Raw genomic sequence first — 25,170 nt, forward strand, 5'->3', positions numbered from 1 at the left:
TGAGCAATAACAGGCAAATTGAAGACTTTGTTTACAGACAGTTAGTGTCATTAAAATACGATATGCTCTTCAAGCAATGAATAATCTTTTTGTTGACAAAATAATGATTAATTTCTTGAATCACTTTTCATTTATAGTAAGTAAGTACAATTAATGATGCAATCTCACATAATTATGTAACAGATGTAATTGTGTTAGAATTAAGGAACCCTGAGAGAGTCTCTACTAGCCAAAAATGGACTTTGTAGTACGAAATAATTATGTGATGTAGTGTTTACTGCCAATAGTGATCTGAGAACGACACTGGAGCAGAATTCAATCAAAAACAAACCCGTTCCGTGTAACCTACGCTTTGTATGTATCGATGCTTCAATTGAAGCCTGTGTACTCGGTACACGTTCTTGAATATTAATTACGCGGTACGCGAATCAAGTTACGCGGGAACTACACTGTAGTCCGGTAGGACAGATCATTAAAAATAATACTAGTACTAAATGAAGTATTTATTGAGCAATATGCCCAAGTCACACATGGTAAAATCTGTTTGCTAGATGGGTGATAACCTGGCAAGCTACACTAAAAAAGGAAAAGAAAGCTATGTACCAAAAATCACACACCTTTAAATAATTACAAAAAAAAGCCATATATGTCTAGTAATAGTATTAAAAGTGTGTAATGACAGGGTAACACAATGGACTCAATGTAAATGAGAGTGATTATGCTAAGAACAGTTGTTATGCATTAAAAATAAACTGTGTGCATAAACAATCTAGGAAAGGACGGAATATTGTGTGTAGTAGGGACAGAAAATGACTGTTGTACCTGCACCAATATATACTCGGTATAAGTTAAGTGTTGAGTGACTAACTGTCATAGTGCAGTGCTCAACGAACAATACACTGAGTAAAAACGGTAGTTAATGATCCGTTCGGAGTAGATACAAACAAACATCGCTCAACGGAAACATTTAGTGTGTGTGTGAACTGAAACATTTTCGCGTGTTGAGAGACTCTTTGGCAGCGAATCGAGCGTGAAAACAAATGAAAGTGTGTAGTACAATGTGTGTGTCACGAACCCTAAATACCAGTGTCACAAGAGACCCGTTATCACGCCAAAACAGCCTGTGCGTACCAGCGAAGCGACGGCGTAATGAACAATAAACGCTTTTAACCAAAGTGCATTTTCTTCCACAGCTAATAATTTGTATCCTTAAAGACAGTACACCGTTGTGGAATATTTGTTTCATGCGTTACGACGGGGAGCCATGCGGAGAAGCAAGGACGGGTGCCGTGCCGCCAGCCAGCCGGTCGCGGAAACCACTGCAACACGCCGACATTGGGGAATGATTCGGCGCGGTTCGCGACTGCTCGGGCGCCACCTCAGCACGCCGTCGCTGTTACTGCGAGCAGGTCGTCGACCTCACCGGACGTTGGCACGCCGCGTTCCAGACGACGCCACGCAACAATTGCTTCGCGCCGCACGCTCCGTACAACATTGTTGACGTTCAAGCGAACATTACCAACTACGTTGTTAATGTACTAATATGAAAATGATTTATTGGACACGAAATTACGTGACAAACATTTTTTTCTCTTCTTTAGTTTACTGTGTATAAACTCAAAACATTCACTTGTTCAATGATATATGTGATATGTGCTCGTCATATTAGTGAAGCAAACTGACACGAATGCCATACCATGGTAGAACATTTGTCGTGAGTAAGTGTAGAGACAATCCATTACATTACTGTAAAACTGTTGAATGATTGACTTTCATAGTGACACAGAACACAAATGTGAAAGAGTGTAGAAGGTATATTTTTAACAGAGAGACTAAAAGTTTAACATTGGGTAATAAATAACCTTTGTTATCTGTGAACATTGGATAAAGTCCAGCCTTTTTTGATGAACAATCATACCGTGTGTTAAGACAAACCAGGTGAGATGACCATGGCTCCGGCGCAGTTTTCCCAGGTTTTCTGACCGCACGTAGCCCAAATGGGGGAGCCAGAAAACTGTAATGACCCTGGGACTAGGTTTACGGTCACCTCGCAAAGTGTGAAAAAACTATAAAGAGTGTAATTAAAACCATAATGTAAAAGAGCAAAGAAGTGAACAGTGAATATTCCAAACAAGGTGATAGACAATGACAAAACGGATGTTAGTGGCAGCATATTGCCGAACATTCTTAACGTTAGTCAATTGCTGCCAGGGGGCATTGTAACGTCTATTAGCAAAGGACGTATTTTGTAGTAAAGAGAGAACATTGTGCATCATATTCTGTTATTGTATGGAATTATGTATTTTTTTATTATTATTTATTTTAGATAATATCTGTGTCGGCGAGTACTGAAACCGCACAGACGATAAATATCATACAAAGATAAGAATATACCACTAGTATAAATAATACAGAACGAACATTAATTTCTCTGTCTTCTTTTTGGAGTTGTACGAGCAACATAGCCTGTGACGCTGTAGTATATGCTAACGTAGTCTTCTTTTGTCAAGGTCGATAGATGTACGCCATTACGTACTCATTGTAAAAGGTGTGTATTAGTTAACATATTTGAATGTTTTGAATAGAGTTATTTAATGAAGCCTTGCATTATTATTTGTAGTAGCTTGCTTGGAATATTATCCCATCCTTTTGAGATATTTTCAGTTATTTAAATATTATCCGTGGTGCAGAGCTGCGCTACGAATGAACGAGCTGCTGCCGCGGCGCATTCAAACTGCATAAAAAGAAATCGATCATACCGCAAAGAAGCGGGAAGGTAATAGTGAAATAAAATCATCTCTTTCAGCTTCCGGACTTGCAGAGCAGAGCAGCAGATTTTAAGATGTGTTTTGCAGGTTGACGCGGGCTGCTGATAATATATTACTAACAGTACAAAAAAGATAATTTACCTTCGTAACATAATAGGAATTTCGCTGTGCTTAGTTCTTGTCTGGCAAACCTTATAGTGAAAACGTATTTTTCTCCGACAATAGTCTCATGTTCTTGTGCTAGTCGTGGTAATTATTGGTGTTTTACTCTTAACAAAAATCCACTGCAAACTTATTTTGATGATGAACAATCTTTGCGAACTGTAACATAAATATTTCATAACAAAATAATTTTTCATTTTCAATAACTATAAAGTAGGGAAGATATGTTGACTTTATAGTGAGTTACAGTAACGAAAAATGTTCCTTTAATAGAAAGCCAGTTACAGAACAATAAGAACCCAACATATTCTGTTTCGTTGAAAATTAATGATTATAAAGAAATTCAGGGCACAGCATTAATAAAAGGTATTTCGCGGCTCTTTTCGTATATGCGTTGTTACGCAAATAATAATAATAATAAAACAAAGCAAAATAAGAGAAAAGAGTTTTTACGAAAAGAGAAACTGACGCGAAATTCTCTGGTGAACGGAAAAGTTGTTGATGATGAATGTTTATCTAAGTGCTGCCACATCTGTCATGGTAACAGAATTCAGTGGAGGTATGGAGTGTGATGGAGCTCCACAAATATTTCAGAGGTCGGTGTCCGTTTATAACGTTAGATGTACGAATTACCTAGGCGATAGGGGCTCTAAAGCTGTCAATAAAATTAATAAGTTTAAAGTTTATGGTGATACCTTGGTAACAAAATTGGAGGGTTGTGGACACGTGCTGAAGGGGATGGGTACTAGAATGAGGAAGCTACGAAGAGAAGTGAAAGGAAAGTTGCTATCTGATGGAAAATCTCTGTTTGCCCGAGGCAAATTGAAAGAAACAGAAATAGATCTTCTTCAGAGTTATTATGGACTGGCCATTAGACGAACTGCAACTCTGAATGATGTTAGAGCAATGAGAAAAGCTGTATGGGCCACCTACTTCCGTAAGTTGTCCACAGATGACCACCCTGTTTACGAATTTTACCCTAAAGGAGCAGATTCTTGGTGTGGTTACCAAAATGAAAAAGCATTTGGTCAAATATATCATCATAAGCATTATCTGCCTGAGCTGTTATGAATGAAATAAAACCAATTCTTAGTGATCTGAGTGACCTTGTTTTGCTTAGTAAGTGTCTTCATGGGGGCACTCAGAATACAAATGAGAGTTTCAACCATTGCATATGGGAGAGATTAACAAAGAATGTTTTTGTAGGACTAAATACATCAAACGTTGGTGTACTAGATGCAGCGATATGTTTCAGTGATGGAGTGATAGGAATGTTGGAAGTCCTGAGAAATTTAGGCATAAAATGTGGCTCTAATATGGAAGATCAATTGCTTGCATGTGACAGACAACGGGTGCATGAAGCTTAAAGATTCATTCTTCAAGTTACAAAAGAAGCAAGGAGTGCTAAAAGGAATGTCAAGAGGAAGCTTGAAGATGAAGAGTTGCTGCAGGATGAAGACTATGCTTCAGGACTGTTCTAAGGCACAGTTTCATTGGACTCGTATCTTCATTCACAATTTCGCTCAAGTTGTATCTTTCAGAATTCAGGTACAAATATTTCATAAAGTTTATAAAGCATTGTTCCAATTATTTTTCTGTAACTTGCAAGAGTCCATACTTACGTAGTAGACTTACGCTTTATTGCAGGATCAACTAAATTATTGAAAAAATATCATTTTTATTAGGAAAAATAAAAATTAAAATCTTAGATGTGATACTTTTTATCCTTATGATATACATAATAGGTGGAATTAAATAGGTGTAGTACCTCAGTCATCATGTCATGCATATCTGGTAAAAATGTAGTCTACTTCAAACGTATAACATTGTATTAAATGGTACCTCAATTTGAGGAAGCATTTTGGAAAAAAGAAGTTGCATACATTTCTTTGTAATTTCTTTTAATAGTCCTAAACAAGTTCAAAAATATTCAAAATGCGTCTAATTTGTTTAGAAAGTGTGCTGCATTACCTGACATCAACAAAAAATCTGTAAAAGATATACATTGTAAACAGCGCCCGAAAGAAATAGGTGTAGATTTTTACATAATATTGAGCTGGAAAAGTACCATGTATCCTTATACAACGAAGCATGCAATCACGCTCATGTCTGGCATAATCGATGCATTTTCCATAAACGTTGGTGGCCAGCGACGTTCGCACGCCTGCGAGATCTCAGGGTCCCCAAATGTCTGTTTTAGAACTTTGTTGGTTGTTGTAGTAGACGCAGAGTCCAGAGGCTTCCAGCAAGATAATCAAAAAGAATACCAGGAGCTTTCCTCAATGCTCTATACGTGGTCCATCGTTCTATGATGTCAGTATTCAACTCCCTATTACATCTGCTTGACGGACTATGTGGTAATGACGGCGTTGTTGCATATGCAGATGACATCCTAGTATGTTGTGTACGAAGAGTCCAGGGCGAGATTTGAGGAAAAGACAAATGATGCAGAAGTGGTCCAAGGACAACAAACTGACTACAGCTCTTCACAAAACCATACATATACAGCCGAAGGGAAGATATCTTTCTTGGCAAAAATCCCTCCATGATGCTTGTTAGAATCGCAACACTCCTTGAAGGAATTCCAGCATTCTTCTAGCCGTAAAATCTGTTAGAAAGCGGTTAAAATTAATGACTGTCCATGCTAGCACACAAATGATGCGGACATATCACGAAGCTATCTTGAACGCCACTGTGGGTCTCGCTCCAAGCAACTGGGTGCATCACCTTCGGCTACGCAGCAACAAAACAACACTGCGACGATTTCAGCGGATCGAACTTCTGAGAGTCACCAGTGCATTCCGCACTACACCTGTCGAAGATTTATTGCTAATCCTTGGGATATGACCAGTGGCTATCGTGGTACTTTACAGGGCAGAACGGTATTAGTTGTGGCGTGAACCGTATAATCGTATGTACCATATGTTACGCTCCGTACCGGGTCGAGCGAACAGCGTGGGTGAGTGATCATGTATAGCGCCGGGCGCTGATGAAACATCATACAATTAGCAATCATTAATTGGCGAGAATTTCACAATCACTCCGTCATGTACCTGGCGCTGGCTAGAAGTGACCATGCTGAGTCCACGCTGCTTGAAAGCTCGAGGCGGTATGTCAGTGCCGGCGAGGAACTTTCTGAGCACAGATCCTGTGTTGCCTCTGGGACCATCGCAAGAGAATGCGGCAACCATAGGTCCTCGCAGCATGGCGTGGGTGTAGACGTCCGTCAGAGCCTCAGCGCTCTCGGTGAGTCAACCTGCACGTAGGCTCGGTCCCACAAAGCTGCATGCCCCTCTAGTCAGTGATAGAGATGGCGTGTAGGCGGAAGTTCCAGCAGAACACGAAGGTCAGCCTGCGTGGTGGAACCACTCCAGTAAGACGATACTTATACTGTCCCAGTAGCGACGACACAAGCTCCCAATGAACACCTTGCAGACGAGCAGATAGGTTCTTCATCCACGTAAGACGGGTCCAGCCCCCACCCTTTGACAGTCACCGTTATGACTGTGGCTTTCAGATCAGAAGTCCCCTCCATGGCCGGTCGACTGTTGGTTTGCAGCAGTAGACTCCATATTGGCGCAGCTTGTAGACACTAGTTGAATTTACCAGAGCACCCCGCAACTTAATAGAGCTGGTCTTCCGTCGGCATCAGTAATGCAAATGGAATGTTCCAACTCTGGGAATGAGCTGTGGGAGTACCGATGTTTTGTAATAGGAAATGATGTGATTTTCCCCCTCCGCAAATACACACACATCAAATGTGCTCTCGTTTTCTGAACCTGTCAGCGCTCTCAGCTGCTCTAGTGTTAGCCTTGTTACAGGGGCACAGTCTGATTGTTCCGCACTGTTGTTGACGTAGTGAATAAGGTGTTCTTCGCTTGTCTCTAGCATACTCTGATGAAATGAGCTCACAGCTTGTATGTACTTCGAGTCTGTCGTTTGAAATTCAGTTGAGTTGTGACACCACTGCGTAGCCGGTGGACGCGTCCTATTTAGCCGTCTCCCTTGATTCAAAATAAATAAATAAATAAATAAATAAATAAATAAATAAATATTCCCTGGAATTACTTGTGCGACAGATATCGCTGACAAAAGACATTTACGAGCCTGGAAATTAGAAGAAATGCTGTGTGACTGGGACACTAGAAGCACTGTAATGGCGGTTTACATCATATTCCCAATCATCATAAATGGATTCTAATTGCGGGACATAGCCCCTACTGGAGGTATGGTGCACCAATTAGCAGGTCACGGTCCAATGTGAGACGTATTAACACACTAATCTGTGAATGTGGAGAGGAAAGTTCCGCTGATCGTTTCCGGTAGCCACCGTTTTTAGGCGGAGAGACTGCAGACAATTAGACAGCGATATACGAGGCTTGTTCGGAAAGTAACGAACGATCGATCGTGAAATGCAAAATACAGTGAAAATCTGATGAAGCTTTGCACAAATGCGTTGGGCACTGTGTCTAGTACGTCTGTCGATTGCATCATGTCGCTTTTTCAGTTCTGAGCTCACAGTGAGAACGTAAAGATGGCTAAACATTAACGTCTCCCGCCAAATATGAGCGCCTGGCGAAAGATTTCGCTTGAAGCTATGCGACCCACATAACATAACTGTAATGCCGTTCGTTCTACACGGCAGTTTTCGTTCGTACTCTGCAGGGGCAAAGAAGATGATTCTGCAGCGTTTTCGATGGGAACTGTTTGATCCCCCACAATACAGCCTGTAATTAGCTACTCCTGAGGTTCATCTCTGCTCAGCCGCTGGCTATGAAGACAATATTTTGACGCAGACAACGAGCTGTAGTCCATCGTAGAAAATTGTCGAAAATCACTGGCGGCTGTCTTCTATAACGAGGAAATTGAAAAGTTGGTAAAACGCTGCGACAGATGTCTAGGTCTGAGCGGCGACTGTGTAGAGAAGTAGCTGGAAGGTGTAGCTAACCGTTGCAAATAAAACAGTTTTGGTTTTCACTGTTTTTTCCATTTCGCGACCTATCATTCCTGTTCCTTACTTTCCGCTACCCTATTTACACTGCACACACTGGTATGTGAGTTATTCGGCTATACTAGGGACTACGCCTACCCATGTGGGTGGCCATAGCGTTCTTTCTTTCTTTCTGTCGTGTGTTTGTCTGTAGGTGAGCGTAATATTAAAAAAAAAGAGAGTGAGAAAGAATGCAGTAGCCACCCCCAAAGGTACGCGTATATTCTAGGATTGCCGAAAGCACTCACGTACCAGTGTGGCCAATGTAAATAGTCTAGAAGCAACATGTTGAGAAGTGGGTATAGTTGAGTTAGTCGCAGAACCTTGGCTTATTCCGAGCGCACGGGAAACATATCTACTAGTATAAACTAGAAACTATTCACTTGGAACTTAAGTTAATTCCTTTTATCTTATGTTATTTTTAACCGATTTTATCAATATTTTGTTTTATTTCTACGCTACTATAACCACTATTTATTTAACATAACTTATTATTATGTACATAATACAAAAAGTTGTATTTCACTGTGATCATTGAAGATGTACTACCCTTTTAGAGTTTCTAGATAACATCTCTTAAATTCGTGGCAATAAACTGAAATGAATTGAAACAGAAGTTTATTTGCCTGCTATTGACCGTAAAAAATCGAAAGCTGCAAAGAGAAATTAGACTAAGTCTCAATCAGGTATCTAGATATCGAAGAAGCACTCTCCGATGTGTGTGAGCGCATGATATGTGTAACACATGGAGAGCAAATGATAAATGGGGTGCACATTGAAAAGTTCTTAGGGGTCGATATTGATGATAATTTAAACTGGAAAGAACATTTTGAAAATCTAAAACAACTTAGTTCAACCACATTTCCGCTTATAATTCTTGCTAATCTTGGAGAGAGACAAATCGGTAAGTCAACATATATTGCATATTTTCATTCAGTAATGGTGGCAGGGGTAAAATACAGGGAGCGAAAGGCTATTTACAATTTGTACAGAAACCAGATGGCAGTTATAAGAGTCGAGGGACATGAAAGGGAAGCAGTGGTTGGGAAGGGAGTAAGACAGGGCTGTAGCCTCTCCCCGATGTTGTTCAATATGTATATTGAGCAAGCAGTAAAGGAAACAAAAGAAAAATTCGGAGTAGGTATTAAAATTCATGGAGAAGAAATAAAAACTTTGAGGTTCGCCGATGACATTGTAATTCTGTCAGAGACAGCAAAGGACTTGCAAGAGCAGTTGAATGGAATGGACAGTGTCTTGAAAGGAGGATATACACTCCTGGAAATTGAAATAAGAACACCGTGAATTTATTGTCCCAGGAAGGGGAAACTTTATTGACACATTCCTGGGGTCAGATACATCACATGATCACACTGACAGAACCACAGGCACATAGACACAGGCAACAGAGAATTCACAATGCCGGCACTATTACAGTGTATATCCACCTTTCGCAGCAATGCAGGCTGCTATTCTCCCATGGAGACGATCGTAGAGATGCTGGATGTAGTCCTGTGGAACGGCTTGCCATGCCATTTCCACCTGGCGCCTCAGTTGGACCAGCGTTCGTGCTGGACGTGCAGACCGCGTGAGACGACGCTTCATCCAGTCCCAAACATGCTCAATGGGGGACAGATCCGGAGATCTTGCTGGCCAGGGTAGTTGACTTACACCTTCTAGAGCACGTTGGGTCGCACGGAATACATGCGGACGTGCATTGTCCTGTTGGAAAAGCAAGTTCCCTTGCTGGTCTAGGAATGGTAGAACGATGGGTTCGATGACGGTTTGGATGTACCGTGCACTATTCAGTGTCCTCTTGACGATCACCAGTGGTGTACGGCCAGTGTAGGAGATCGCTCCCCACACCATGATGCCCGGTGTTGGCCCTGTGTGCCTCAGTCGTATGCAGTCCTGATTGTGGCGCTCACCTGCACGGCGCCAAACACGCATACGACCATCATTGGCACCAAGGCAGAAGCGACTCTCATCGCTGAAGACGACACGTCTCCATTCGTCCCTCCATTCACGCCTGTCGCGACACCACTGGAGGCGGGCTGCACGATGTTGGGGCGTGAGCGGAAGACGGCCTAACGGTGTGCGGGACCGTAGCCCAGCTTCATGGAGACGGTTGCGAATGGTCCTCGCCGATACCCCAGGAGCAACAGTGTCCCTAATTTGCTGGGAAGTGGCGATGTGGTCCCCTACGGCACTGCGTAGGATCCTACGGTCTTGGCGTGCATCCGTGCGTCGCTGCGGTCCGGTCCCAGGTCGACGGGCACGTGCACCTTCCGCCGACCACTGGCGACAACATCGATGTACTGTGGAGACCTCACGCCCCACGTGTTGAGCAATTCGGCGGTACGTCCACCCGGCCTCCCGCATGCCCACTATACGCCCTCGCTCAAAGTCCGTCAACTGCACATACGGTTCACGTCCACGCTGTCGCGGCATGCTACCAATGTTAAAGACTGCGATGGAGCTCCGTATGCCACGGCAAACTGGCTGACACTGACGGCGGCGGTGCACAAATGCTGCGCAGCTAGCGCCATTCGACGGCCAACACCGCGGTTCCTGGTGTGTCCGCTGTGCCGTGCGTGTGATCATTGCTTGTACAGCCCTCTCGCAGTGTCCGGAGCAAGTATGGTGGGTCTGACACACCGGTGTCAATGTGTTCTTTTTTCCATTTCCAGGAGTGTAAGATGAACATCAACAAAAGCAAAACGAGGGTAATGGAATGTAGTCAAATTAAGTCGGGCGATGCTGAGGGAATTAGATTAGGAAATGAGACACTTAAAGTAGTAAAGGAGTTTTGCTATTTGGGGAGCAAAATAACTGATGATGGTCGAAGTAGAGAGGATATAAAATGTAGGCTGGCAATGGCAAGGAAAGCGTTTCTGAAGAAGAGAAATTTGTTAACATCCAGTATTGATTTAAGTGTCAGGAAGTCATTTCTGAAAGTATTCGTATGGAGTGTAGCCATGTATGGAAGTGAAACATGGACGATAAATAGTTTGGACAAGAAGAGAATAGAAGCTTTCGAAATGTGGTGCTACAGAAGAATGCTGAAGATTAGATGGGTAGATCACATAACTAATGAGGAAGTATTGAATAGGATTGGGGAGAAGAGAAGTTTGTGGCTCAACTGGACCAGAAGAAGGGATCGGTTGGTAGGACATGTTCTGAGGCATCAAGGGATCACCAATTTAGTATTGGAGGGCAGCGTGGAGGGTAAAAATCGTAGAGGGAGACCAAGAGATGAATACACTAAGCAGATTCAGAAGGATGTAGGTTGCAGTAGGTACTGGGAGATGAAAAAGCTTGCACAGGATAGAGTAGCATGGAGAGCTGCATCAAATCAGTCTCAGGACTGAAGACCACAACAACAACAATGCCATTTGGAATAATGCCCAAAAACGTACTGGAGAATAACATTTGGTGCTCACACACAATCATTTTGTAGACACCTTTTTAAGGAGTTCGGAATTCTAACTGCTGCTTCACAGTGTGCTTACTCCCTTTGAACTTTGTTGTAAATCACCCACTACAATTCAAGAGAAACAATTTGGTACATAATTGTAATACCAAACGGATAAATGACATTCATTACTCCAAATCAAGTTTGTCTTTAGCGCAAAAAGATTTGCACAATTGTGCAAGAAAACATTTTGATCATTTACCCAGTGATATAAAATGTCTGGCAGACAGCAAAGTAAAATTTGATAACAAACTGAGAAAGTTTATCCTTGATAGCTCCTTGTGTTCCATAGAATAATTTATATTATGGTAATGTTCCAAACATGGTGGGTAAGAATTACTATCTTACATCTGTATATCTGCCTTTTCTTCTTGTGAAAAGAAAAAAAGGAAATGTTCAGAATATAACGGTATGCACAAATTAATTTGCGATGTGAATGTATAGTGACTACTTCCACATCCGATGTATCGTGCAGAATGCTCCATGGAACATCTTACTATCTAATTAACTAACTTGTGTTCTCCTTCCCTAAGGCTTCCACTAAAGTTATCGAGTGAGTTCACTCCTTGTACAGTCCCCAGACGTTTTCACCTCCACTTACTATCCTCGTCACATCTTTGCGGGACTGTTACAGCCTTGTTGTACTCCTGTTTGAGTTTGCTCTCTTGCTACTAAACTTTTCTGAGTTTTTGTGAATGTCAGAGGCCTTGTTCAGTATGAACGGCACGTGTAGATGGCTACCCACTCATAACTCATGTGTCAAATTTTTGTATAGGGTTTTATAGTGTTTTCCAGGCAGGTAAATGCCGTTAGTCAGTAGGTGTGTATTGGCCATTGCGTTTAAATCTATTTAGCAGGAAAATTTTCCTTGCTGAATGGCCGTCGCGAAAGAGAGCCCAGTGTGCATGGTAGGTCACACTCAAAGCTGTCCTGTACCGGCCATTTTTAACGAAACCGCTGCATGGTGAAATTTTTTTCTGCTTCTCAGCGCAGGGATTCGTGCTTACTGGTGTGTTACTTCGGTATGTTCACTCACTGTAAGTGATATTGCCCATATGCAGATAAAATCCGCTGCAATCAGTATCTCTACGATGCTAATGCTCGCTTTATAGAGAACTTGGTAAACACATTAATTGTTATCTGTCCGTTATATTTTCAAACTTGTTCAAAATATGCACAGGTAATTAGATAATGAATTTCCTAAGACTTCTCACCCAATGCCGCGAGAGTAAATTCACTGAATCCCTCACAGGTATGGGAATTTACACGTCCAGGAAACAGCCTCAATACCGAAAATAATATACTGGCACTACATCTTTTATATCTGACTGATATTAAAAGTACGCAACACTAGCGGTGTAACGGGACATGATGTACAGTTTCAGTGAGCAAAATACTTATGCTTTCTCTCTGTTTTTCTATTCAGGTGTATTTATTAATAGGAATTTTACAAGATATCTGTTTCAACCTAATTAAGGTTTTTTGGGGTTCTTAATGAAAACCATGATTATTGTGAGAGAACTATTCGCTCTAACGTCTGAATCTCATTCCGCATTTAGACAAGTTCACAGTTCAGAATATTTCGTAGCACTCTATCTCAGAAGAGGACAAAATTGCGGATTTAGATTTATTTAACCACCATTGTTAGCCACTTCAAAGGGGAATTATTGTGCTCTGACGGAAAAGAATGAGTGTTAGACGTTAACAAATATGGATCAACAGGAAAAAAAATAAGAAGGGGGACGAATTATTTCCCCTCGTGAAGTTCATCACAGTCGTCCATCATCACGGAAGTTCCGATGTCGCTAACGCTACTCTCACCTGATTAAGTCCTTAAGAAAAACACTGTTGAAAGATCTATTGTTTAACAGGGTTTCTGTAACATATGTCGCCAGTCTCATCCACAAAGTAACGCACTGACTACTTATTTTTCAACCTTTCCATGATGACGTCAGCCCTGGTTCGCTATCCCAGCCCTGTCCAAAGAAATAGAGCACACGCTCTGTCACGGGTTCGTTCAGTTTGCCTGAGATCGTCATAGATACCTTGAACGAACTGCTGTGGCGGACAAAACGGATAGTGGGTAGTTTTCTAACAAAATACCTAAATCATATGTCCACATACGAAACAAGATACATATTAATTTTAGCAATAGGCATTTGTGGATGTGTAATATCGGAAAATTAGTGCAATATCGATATATATAGCTGGTTTCCACAATCACTTGTTTTGGTCAAAGAGTATCGTATGTGGTTTAGGTCTACAAAGCGGTCAAACTAAAGTCGGTATTATACCCACACAGCGTATTATCGCGGCGAATCGACCGTAATTGGGCGGTCAGAGAAATGCAAAACACGTCACGGAGAAGCTGTTGACAGCCAACGCTATTGCGCTACGATGAACCAAGAGCTTTTGGAGAGTCTTCTGCTTATTATTTCCAAAACAGGAAATGTATTTTAGGATCCTGAAACGCTTTATAAACAGTTTGACGTGACACGTGGTAGGACAGTTTTTGATTCTCGGCGAAATATCTAGCCAGCGAAATAAAAGCAGCTATACAGGAAGTAAAATCAACAGCCAGACACCATAGAACAGCTGCACATCTTCAAGAACAAGAACAAATATCAGAATATCAAGATTATTTTAGCAATAAAACAGGATCGTGGATTTAAAGGCTCACAGACTTGAAGAGTACGGGAACTATGAGAAACAGCTTCAAGGTAGCTTACGACAAGAAAACGATGGGTAGCTGGTAATAATTTGTTGAACCCGGCTCTTCATATGAAATTCAGTCGTAATTCTGTTAGAGTATCAACACAATGCATGTTCCCTGTAGGGCAGAATACCAAGAATATCGCAAACAAAAACGTCTTTATGTTAAAAATGTAGGGTAATGGTAAACGATCCCTATCTCCTAAATCCTAGTGGCCAATATACTGCTTAAAACTTCTCGTAAAGTTCTGGCTGTATTGGTATGTAGACAACTGCAGAAGTCTAGACCACAAGTACTACCTACCACTAATCACCAAGACACCACCTACCAATACGCTACTTAATTAACCACACTTAAGTCTACGTGCTGAGCACACCAGTTACATACATAAACAGTTCGTTTACATAAGAGAACAGAGTACTTTACAATGCACGTGAATGATCCACATATTCAATAATAAGATCTGGAGTAAACCAACACAAAAACCACAGAGTATGGAACAGAATTATAGTGGTGACAAGATTGTAAATAATGTTTGACTTTGCACAGTTACAGCAATTGTGCGTATGATATGTATTGGCTTGTTGATGACACAATATTCACTTAAGTACGCCCTGCGTAAATTACACAGTATTCACTTATCGTGGGCCCGTGTGCAATAGCCACGACGGAGTGAGCTACAATTGACTTCAGTTAATGGAACTTTGCTTATTATACCGCAAATCAAATTCAACACAAGAGTATCAGTAACTCAAAAGAACTCTGACTTTCCTCCTTGGAATGTGCTGAAGCTGTTCTCTTCTTTCCTGGAATGACATGTGTGCCACTGGAGACAACAGCACCCGCTCCAACACGAACATCGTTGTCCACATGGCAGCAGTGTACGTGCTGACCATGTCTAGACGGCTCCGGCGCGCTTGCTAACTCATTTAGGGTCTTTGAACTTGGTTTGTCACAGAAATACAGCCCTTGGTGTCTCCCCAACAGCTCCTCGTCACTCACTGTGCATCTCTAAACACAGGCCGAGCCTCTAGCCCCGGCAGACGCTACAGCCCTCCGCACGCCATGCTGTCAACGGTGCACCAATAGCTCTGACACAGGCTTGGTACTTGCATTGCGAGATGTGTCACTTCAACTTCAACTGACTGTCTTCCACACTACGCCTCTCCCCAGGGTGGACAAGGTTCCACAACCTCAGGGCACATGTCTCGCAGTGGCCGCACTGTGGTGTCTCCAGTACCGTGCAGATCGGCAGGGCAGAATTTGGTCGTCACCCCGTCGAAAATCTTACTACTCGCCCCCAACCCCCACGCCCATGGGCCAACAGAACGGAGAGAGCTTCAACTGTTTTTCCGACAGCCGGCTGGAGTGGCCGAGCGGTTCTCGGCGCCACAGTCTGGAACCGCGCAACCGCTACGGTCGCACGTTCGAATCCTGCCTCGGGCATGGATGTGTGTGTTGTTCTTAGGTTACTTAGGTTTAAGTAGCTGTAAGTTCTAGGCGACTGACGACCTCAGAAGTTAAGTCCCATAGTGCTCAGAGCCATTTCGACAAATCGTAACCGATCATTGGCGACTGCAGAGCCGGACATATAAGTGAAACCCACAATTAGGGATAACTGATGTAAGGTGAAAGGTTAGGGCTCTTGTACCATCACGTGTCATTTTCCGTTACTACACGAGTGACATCAATACCTCTGAAACCGATAGGCCGTTGGCAATCAAAATTTCAGTTAATTACAACACAGACTAAGTAAGATATGCGATCTTAATATCAGGGCAACTGAAACTGGTGGGACTTGATTAATAAGAGTTTCAGCTAACCCAAAATATGATACAATTGTTAATAAAGTTAAGAGAGAACAGGCAGGCCTTCAATAATAGCAGCTTCAGTTGATATTACTAAATACAAATTAGGCACATCTTCAAAAATAACAGCTTCAATTAAGTAAAATTACCAAATACCAAAATACGGGTCTTCATTAATAACAGCTTCAGTTAAGTGAAATTACTAAAGAGAAAACAGGCAACCCTCCTCTATTAACAGCCGTAGTTAACTGTTATCAGCAAACATAAAACAGGCAGGCCTTCTTAAATAACAGCTTCTGTTAAGCAAATTACCAAACAGAAAACTGGCAGGCCGTCTTTAATAACAACTTCAGTTAAGGAAAATTACCAGATGCAAAGCAGGCAGGCCTTCAGTGATACCAGCTTCAGTTAAGCCAATTAACAGCAGAAGACAGGAAGGCCTTTGATGACAACAGCTTCAGTTAAATTAAATCACCAAAACAGAAAACAGGCAGGCCTTCTTTAATAACAGATTCAGTTGAGTAAAATGGATAACGTCGGACATAGATCTTAGTGGCCTCAGACCAGCAACCCTGCCACGGCCCAACCTTCCTTCCCTCTCCCCCTTTATTAAACCAATGGACCTCGTGCCGGTCTTTAGAAGAAGGAGGGGAAGGTTAATTAACAGGCTTAAGGTGGTTAAGGTGGACGCTGAGGAACTTACCAGTGGGAAAATGCTTGACGAGTAAGTTAATTGGACACAGAATTTTGATGGCAGAGCATGGCTTATGAAACGAGGAGTGTACTTCCCGAGCTTGGCACCAACGCTCATCCGACAAGCACAGTTCATCTCTTCCCTTCTCCAGAGAGAGGCTTCTATACCAGCTCTATCACCGTACCTGGCGGAGGTTGTTCAACCTAATATTGTACACTACTAGCCATTAAATTGCTACACCAAGAAGAATTGCAGATGATAAACGGATATTCATTGGACAAATATATTATACTAGAACTGTCACGTGATTACATTTTCACGCAATTTGGGTGCATAGATCCTGAGAAATCAGTACCCAGAACAACCACCTCTGGCCGTAACAACGGTCTTGATACGCCTGGGCATTGGGTCAAACAGAGCTTGGATGGCGTGTACAGGTACAACTGCCCATGCAGCTTCAACACGATACCACAGTTTATCACGAGTAGTGACTGACGTATTGTGATGAGCCAGTTGCTTTGCCACCATTGACCAGACGTGTTCAATTGGTGAGAGATCTGGAGAATGTGCTGGCCAGGGCAGCAGTCGAACATTTTCTGTATCCAGAAAGGGCCGTACAGACCTGCAACATGCGGTCGTGCATTATACTGCTGAAACGTAGGGTTCCGCAGGGATCGAATGAAGGGTAGAGCCACGGGTCGTAACACATCTGAAATGTAACGTCCACTGTTCAAAGTGCCGTCAATGCGAACGTGAGGTAACCGAGACGTGTAACCAATGGCACCCCATACCATCACGCCGGGTGATACGCCCGTACGGCTATGACGAATACACGCTTGCAATGTGCGTTCACCACGATGTCTCCAAACACAGATGCGACCATAATTATGCTGTAAACAGAACCTGGATTCATCTGAAAAATTGACGTTTTGCCATTCGTGCACACAGGTTCGTCGTTGAGTACACCATCGCAGGCGCTCCTGTCTGTGATGCAGCGTCAAAGATAACCGCAGCCATGGTCTCCGAGATGATAGTCCATGCTGCTGCAAACGTCGTCCAACTGTTCGTGCAGATGGTTGTTGTCTTGCAAATGTCTCCATCTGAAGACTCATGGATCTAGACGTTGCAGCACGATCCGATACAACCTTGCGGATAAGATGAAACTTCCTGGCAGACCAAAACCGTGCGTCGGACCGAGACTCGAACTCGAGACCTCCGCCCTTCGCATGCAAGCGCTCCATCAACTGAGTCACCCAAGCACGACCCATGCCCCGTCCTCACAGCTTTACTTCTGCCAGTACTTCGTCTCCTACCTTCGAAACTTAACAGAAGCTCTCCTGCGAACCTTGCAGAGCTGGAACTCCTGAAAGAAAGGATATTGCGGAGACATGCCTTAGCCACAGCCTGGGGGATGTTTCCAGAATGAGATTTTCATTCTGCAGCGGAGTGTGCGCTGATATGAAACTTCCTGGTAGACCAAAACCGTGCCCCGGACCGAGACTCGAACTCGGGACCCCCGCCCTTCGCGGGCAAGCGCTCTACCAACTGAGCCACCCAAGCACGAACCACGCCCCGTCCTCACAGCTGGTTCACAGGAGCGCTTCTGTTAAGTTTGGAAGGTAGGAGACGAGGTTCTAGCAGAAGTAAAGCTGTGAGGACGAGGCGTGGGTCTTGCTTGGGTGGCTCACTTGGTGGAGCGCTTGCCCGCGAAGGGCGGGGTTCCCGAGTTCGAGTCTCGGTCCGGCGCACGGTTTTGGTATGCCACGAAGTTTCATCTCAGCGCACACTCCGCTGCAGAGTGAAAATCTCATTCGGGATGAGGATAAGATGCCTGTCAACTCGACTGCTAGTTATCGAGGCCGTTGGGATCCAGCACGGCGTTCCGTATTACCCTACTGAACCCACCGAATCCATATTGTGCTAACATTCATTGGATCTGGACCAACGCGAGCAGTTATGTCGCGATTCGGTAAGCCGCAATCGCGATAGGCTACAATCCAACCTTTATCAAAGTTCAAAAAGTGATGGTACGCATTTCTCCTCCTTACACGAGGCATCAGAAGAACGTTTCACCAGGCAACGCCGGTCAACTTCCGTTTGTGTATGAGAAACCGGTTCGAACCTTCCCTCATATCAGCACGTTGTAGGTGTCGCCACCGGCGCCAACCTTGTGTGAATGCTCTGAAAAACTAATCATTTGCATATCACAGCATCTTCTGCCTGTCGGTTAAATTTCGCGTCGGTAGCACGTCATCTTCGTGTTGTAGGAATTTTAATGGCCAGTAGTGTACCTGGCCCGTTCCCAATTTTCGCAAAGATTTTCAGGAGTAACCAACGAAGGAAGGAGGCCGTTGATATACCATAAGTTGGATCGAGGGGAATTGGTGGGATGCGTAAACAAAATAGCCGCAGGAACTGCCTTGGATGCTACCTTGAATGCAAAATCGAGCCAAGTAAGGGTGTATCCCACTTACTGGGAGACTTTTGATGGTAAATGATCAAAGCTGAGTTAAGGTTGCGTTTCACTCTCTTGGTAGAAGATGCCTGGGGAAAATAAGGCGTGGTAGATAGGTGCTTAACAGCGTTACGAAAGCAAAACTGATTAAACGTTTCGGACACAAACCCGAAACATTATCGCTAGCAAGAGCGTTAGGGGGGTTTAAAACCAGCTGAAGATGTTGGTCAGGTGTGCAATGGAAATGGTCCCTTCACCCCTTGACTAGGGATTAACCATACAAATCTGGAAAACGCGCCAACAACCACCAGAATACATCGGGTTCCCATTCTTGGTACGAGGAAGAGGCCCTGTGTAATCGATAAAGAGTTTGTCCGTAAGGTTGTCCTCGCGCTTGGATTGTACCAACCGCTTCGGCGAACCATTGCTAGGTTGAGCCGCGCGCAGCTCGTGTTCGTGCCGTTATTGCTTCACATCTTGTCTTGGTGGTACTGCCGTCTCGTTTCTTATTCGATTTACTAGCATCACTAAGTTGTTGGCTTGCCTGCCCGTCAGTGGCAGCAGCAGCCCTTATCGATAAGAACACTATCTCTGGAGCGAACGCTAATATTTCCGGGTCGTAGTGTGTCGGGAGTTGAGTGGGGACGCAGCAGCAGTGAGGTCCAGACAGCGATGACTCGCCCGACCGTTGCCGACACACAAGACTTCAGTGGGGACGACCTTGGTTGGTCGTTCTGTCTGTCGTCTCATCGGACGACGTGTATTTGGTCGCCGACCGCTTCTGGGTTTTCCGTGTATGTCGACTTGTGATTCACCCATATTATTCCACAGTCACAGGTTTTAGTATTGTTTCTAGTTGTTTGTGGAAGTGTTTTCGTGGAACCGTGTGTAGCTTGTGTGTTTTTGACAGGTCAGCTATTTTAATGCTATCTGCGTGCTGCAGGCGCTCAGTCGGTTGGGACGGAGCAGCGAGGAAGTCTCCGATGCGCTAGGCCAGGCCGGGACCGCAGGCGGCGTGCAGGCGCTGTCGGATCGCGAGGCGCTAGCTGCGAGAGCGACAAAGTTCGTTGCGCACAGAACCAGGACGCTGAAATTGAGCGATCAGTTAACCTGTTATGCAACCTCAACGATTGTGGCATCTCTTCATTCATTTGAGGCTTGTTGCTCCCTGGGCCGTTCGGGCTAGCAGCAACGTATAATGTGTTGGAGTCGGCGAAATCTTGGAGCCGTCTTCCTACATTGTGATTAATTATTCAATTGATTCTTACTAATCAGTGAAGTGCACCAGAGTTATTTTCTGCCCTGTGGCCGTTAACGCCCCAGTTACCTGCCCTGGTCGTTAGCGTACTTTTCCGAGAGTGTGCATTTCCTCGTCTTGTTGATTCTGTCCGGCACGGCGTGTAGTTCAGCAGCCTTTCAAGTTGTTTGGTCGTATTTGCTTAGAGTTGTTATTGTCCCCTTGGCTGTTTTTAAACGGCAGTTTCAGAAGACGTAGTGCTGTTTGTATCCTCGTCCTGGGCCAATATTTTCCATAGTTGTGCCATTGGTCGGACGGAAGGGAATTGGTTAAATTGGTGGTCGGGCCTTGCGCCGTCCCTAGTTTGGGTTGCCATCCGATTATTTAACTTCAACTCTTGGCTGCCTGTCTCACCTCACCTCACATGTGAGCTACCTTCTCAGGCCGATCTTTGGTACACTCCTGAGCACCACTTGTTTTGTTTGTTTTATATTGTGATTTTCAGTTTAGTTTGAAGTATTGTGCGAGGCCTTCGGTCGTGTATTAATTCAGTTTTTTTTTAAATTTTGCATAAAGGCCTTCAGCCGTATTAAATTAAAATTTTGAACATTGATTTTGTTTTAAAAAGGAAAATACAATTTTTTTCCTGAAATTGGTGCTATCTGAAATTGTTTGTAATCCAGGCCCTAAGCAGTTAGTTGTTCGATGTGTTATGTGTGGTTTTAGGCCTTCAGCCCAGAAAGCATCTTAAGTTCTTTAACTAGGCCTTCAGCCATATTGTTTAGTAGTGATATTTTAAAACAATGTGTAAATGAGTGGTTCTTAGAAAAATTAAGTTGTGTGTTTGATTGTGCAAGTCACAGTAACTGTTTACGGCCCCATCCACTATCATAATCCTGTGCGCTCTCTGAGTACCTACGAACCAGTTTCCACCTTCTTACACGCTTCACACTCACCCACTAAACGCCTGATACAGTTATACAACGAAGGCCGAGTGAGGCGAGCCTTAACCTTTTGCAACGTTTTAGAGAGGCCAGACGTGCTTCCACTAGAGAATTAACAGGAGGCACCAGCTCCTGAGGCAAACAAATTTTATAGCCCCTGTTTTCATTGAGTCATTTGTAAAGTATGCCACTCCTGGTACAGTAGTTGCTAACCCCACAACTGGATTAGAGACTCTTTTTTAATGAATACCACTATTAATATTGATCCTGTTTGGTTTTAGGGTCCACAAATAACTAGCGAAAATCACACTTCCTCCTCAAAAATGTGACTGAGGGCATCGGCGACGTGATTGTCAGATCCTTTTATTGGTAGCTCCTTACAATAAAACTCGGAGATACGGACGGCCCATCTGGTAATCCTATCAGTTTTCTGAATCTCGCAACACCTAACTTAGGGCCTGATTGTCTGTCTTGAGGTCAAACTACCTACTCTCAAGATAGAACTAAGACTTCTCTAAGGAGAAAGGCACAGCTAGCGCCTCGCACTGATTCATCTCGAGACCACACAACCTACTAGAAGCGAGAGCTAATGGGCTTCTTATACTTTGATCCTCCCGCAACAACAGTGCAGCAATACCAGCGTTGGGGGCATTAGTTTAAACGATAAATCTTTTGCCGAAATCCGGGACGGCTAAGACCAGCGGCTGCATGAGAGAGGGCTTCTTAGCTGCAGAAGCCGCCTGTTGGCTCTCACCCAAAACAGATTTCTCCGCCATCCTATGTAATTTATTCAGGCAATCGGCCATCTGGACAAGATTAGGGGCCGGCCGGGGTGCCCGAGAGGTTCTAGGAGCTACAGTCTTGAACCGCGTGACCGCTACGGTCGCAAGTTCAAATCCTGCCTCGGGCATGGATGTGTGTGACGTCCTTAGGTTAGTTAGGTTTAAGTAGTTCTAAGTTCTAGGGGACTGATGACCTCAGAATGTAAGTCCCATAATGCTCAGAGCCACTTTTTGAACCAAGATCAAGGACAAAACAGCGAAAATAATTCACCATCCCAATAAATCTGGCTATCTATTTCTTAATTCGAAGCTGAGGAAATTTCTTCAACAACTTAGTTCGTTTCAGGTCAATCCTAATACCGTCCGCGGAAATTAAACAGCGAAAATAATTCACCATCCCAATAAATCTGGCTATCTATTTCTTAATTCGAAGCTGAGGAAATTTCTTCAACAACTTAGTTCGTTTCAGGTCAATCCTAATACCGTCCGCGGAAATTAAATGGCCGAGAAAGTGACAAAAATGGTTCAAATGGCTCTGAGCACTATGGGACTTAACATCTGAGGTCATCAGTCCCCTAGACAGAACTACTTAAACCTAACTAACCTAAGGACATCATAAGCATCCATGCCACAGGCAGGATTCGAACCTGCGACCGCGCGGTTCCAGATTCAAGCACCTAGAATCGCTCGGCCACATCGGCCGGCCAGAAAGTAACACTTGTTTCATTTAGCCTCTGATAATAAGCTAGGTTGAGCTCAAGCACCATGAACCACTTAGTCCCCGAAAACCAAATAAAGCAGTTGTGAATATCCGGAAAGGGACTTATTGTAAGACAACATTTTCATTAAGGGGTCTGTAATCAGCCACCGACTTGTAGTCCTGGCCTCGAGCTTTAGGAACGGGAAAAATCGGTGATGCGAAGGGAGATGTAGACAGCCTTCATCATACTCGCCACTTTCTGTCTCAAGATTTTTATTTTGGGTGGCGGAGGCGATAAAGAGACTGTCACAGCGGAATATCGTCAGCCAAGCGCATGCGGTGTTATATGACGTTAGTGACTCAACTTATTAGAGAAAACCAGGGATATTCCACTAATGGATTCAACAGCTGCCCTGCCTGATCCGGCTCGAGAGGGGCCACACCAAATTATCCAGAGTTACAGTTTACCGAATCCCTCACACAATGACAAGAGCAAAACGCCATATTATCACCAGGCGAAAATCTAAAAGAGAAGGTGCCGCTCCCAAAGTCGAGAACTAATCCAATTTTCTGAATAAATCACACCTGAACAACAAATGGAGCGCTAGACCTTTAACAAGCCAGAGCATAACGAGGCACGAGGAATTACAAATGGACAAACTATCTCGCACCTCGTTGACCAGAGGCAAATCTTGCCCAATTCCCACTCGACATCGCGTGCCTCCGACGGAAACAATTCCCACATCCCGAACCCCTTCTTCACCTGGCGTCAGTTGCCGGGTCTCGGAGCTCATGCTACGGGACACTCGAGCACAACTCGCGAATCAACCATTGTTTGCCATTCCCGCAAGCTAGTGGAGTGGGAAGAATAGGCCAAGCTCCAAAATGTTTGATACTGTAATGGGCTCAGAAACCGACATACCAAGAGCCAGGGTGTCTAGGCGCACTCGCTAGACGTACTGGCTCAACGGTTCAAATGATTCCGGCACGCGACGGTGATATAGACGTTCAAGATCGTTCCACACCTGCGACGAAAGCTTCCTATCGACAATCAGCCCCTTAATTGTCCTACTAAGCCTTCCCGCTTCAGGCCCTCAGATATAAAATCACTCAGAATACCTTCCGCCAAAGGATAAAGTAATGCTAAAATCACTTGATGAGGTGTTTCCAAGGCATTCGGATGAAATTCAAATCTTAACAAGAGCCACACAAACTGCTGGACACGGGCAAGGTATCGAGCGAAAGCTCTGAAATACAGTTGAGTAGACACATAATTGGGTTGGGTAGTCCAGCGACATGATTAGCCGGAGGGTTACCTAAACCTACGGCCTCAGACGCATGATCAAATAACTGATTCGTGGGGGGTAGCTGCTGGATTTCCTTCCTCTTCCCGACATTCCAAGCTTAAGGACGTTGCTTGGACGTGCAAATCCCTCGCTCAACTTAAGTTGCACTGAGTCGAAACCGACATACCAAGAGTCAGGGTGGCTAGACGCACTCCCTCGACGTACTGGCTCAACACGATTCCCCAAATGCGCTAAGTAAGCCTGAATTCTACCATTTTTGCGTCAAAGTAGGTTGACTGTCCTGGAGAAAGGACTAGTTCCGGTGCATCTCATTCAACGCCGACGTGTCTGTGTGGAGTCGTCCCTGTTATCGTCTCTAGGGGTAACAGGTGTGAACCTGTTGGTAGTCTCAGTCGTCTCAGTTCGTCGTTTATGAGGCCTCTAGATTTCTTTCGAGTTTCTCCTATAGAGTCATTTGTGTCGTTTTAGGAGGAAATCATCCGTTTCTGTAACACTGTTGTCTCTTTCCAGGGAGTCTTGGTCAATCGACTCTATGTTCTCGCGGAATTCCAGCGATATTGTCCCATCCTGTTCAACGTCAGGTTCGTCGTGAAGAATGCCAGCGCAGGGAGGGTACGACGTTTCTTCGTCCGTGAAAGTTTCAATTTTGCGTCGTGTGGACGGCTTCGGCGAACGCTTTGTTTACCGGCGGAAGCGGTTGTTGGTGTCAGTTGTGTGTGTTGTCTCGTCGCCGCGGCGCCAGGCGGTTGCACAGCTCTTCCCGAGGCAAACGTTGAACTCTCATAAACCATTTGCATAGCGTGTGTCGTCAGCTCCAATGTCCATCTGCCGGTGCTGAAGTCGTCATAAGTGGAGTGCCCGATAGGGCCTGCGGCGGGGCAGACCCGCCGACCGGCGATCGACCCCCTCCTGCGCGCGAGCTGCACGGTTTGCTCGCGTTGACGTCGTGGTCTCTACTGTGTCCGGGGAATGGTTGCTGGGCATATTTTTTGGCTGGTTTGAATAAAAAAATGTTTCAAATGGCTCTGAGCACTATGGGACTTAACATCTGAGGTCATCAGTCCCCTAGAACTTAGAACTGCTTAAACCCAACCAACCTAAGGACATCACACACAGGCAGGATTCGAACCTGCGACCG

Source organism: Schistocerca americana, chromosome 3 (genome assembly GCF_021461395.2).
Source record: "Schistocerca americana isolate TAMUIC-IGC-003095 chromosome 3, iqSchAmer2.1, whole genome shotgun sequence".
NCBI classification, from domain to species: Eukaryota; Metazoa; Arthropoda; class Insecta; order Orthoptera; family Acrididae; genus Schistocerca; species Schistocerca americana.